Source organism: Etheostoma spectabile, chromosome 20 (genome assembly GCF_008692095.1).
Source record: "Etheostoma spectabile isolate EspeVRDwgs_2016 chromosome 20, UIUC_Espe_1.0, whole genome shotgun sequence".
In the NCBI taxonomy this organism is placed as follows: domain Eukaryota; kingdom Metazoa; phylum Chordata; class Actinopteri; order Perciformes; family Percidae; genus Etheostoma; species Etheostoma spectabile.
Window position 1 is genome coordinate 22,042,953 of NC_045752.1, and position 582 is coordinate 22,043,534.

The window sequence follows — 582 nt, forward strand, 5'->3', positions numbered from 1 at the left end:
GTGACAGCTTCCTGGAGGCGTACAGGTCCTGGAGTGAAGAAGTACACCGTCATGGTCTTTGACAGGTTGAACTTCTTCAGCTGCAGCAGAAAGTACATCCTCTGTTCACCTCAAATGGGAGCAATGCAAAGACATTAAAGAATGTGTTTCATGGAGCAGAAGCTAGTTGTCTAATAAGTATAGTAATGGTGCAAAAAGTCCAACTTCAGAGGCATGTTATCAATAGCCTTTATTGGAATGTAAGAGTACATACAGCAATCTGTGAGGGCAACGGATCCACTCTATTCAGATGGTGCGATTTATCTGGATAGATTTTTTTTTTATGATTACAAGCCGGAATAAAAACAAATCAAACTGAAATAGGAGTAACAAGGCTAGTTTTTTAAATGAAAGGAGTAGAAGTAAAACATGTGCTGTAAACTTATTACTTCAGTAAAGTATAGATACCCAAAAGTTCTACTTAACCCTCGTGTTGTCGTCTTTTATTTTTCCTGGGTCAAATACTGATACTTTTGTTCCTTTTTATGATTTTTTCTGGCATTTAGGCCTTTAGTGACTGGACAGCTTAGAAATGAAAGAGGA

The 582-nt window shown here is 37.8% G+C and overlaps 1 long non-coding RNA gene across 1 annotated transcript in view; it reads left to right on the plus strand.

Moving 5' to 3' along the window:
* The window catches only part of LOC116669861 (uncharacterized), a 17,800-nt gene that overhangs the window by 14,262 nt on the left and 2,956 nt on the right, over window positions 1-582 (plus strand). The gene's annotated exons all lie outside the window — the stretch shown is intronic.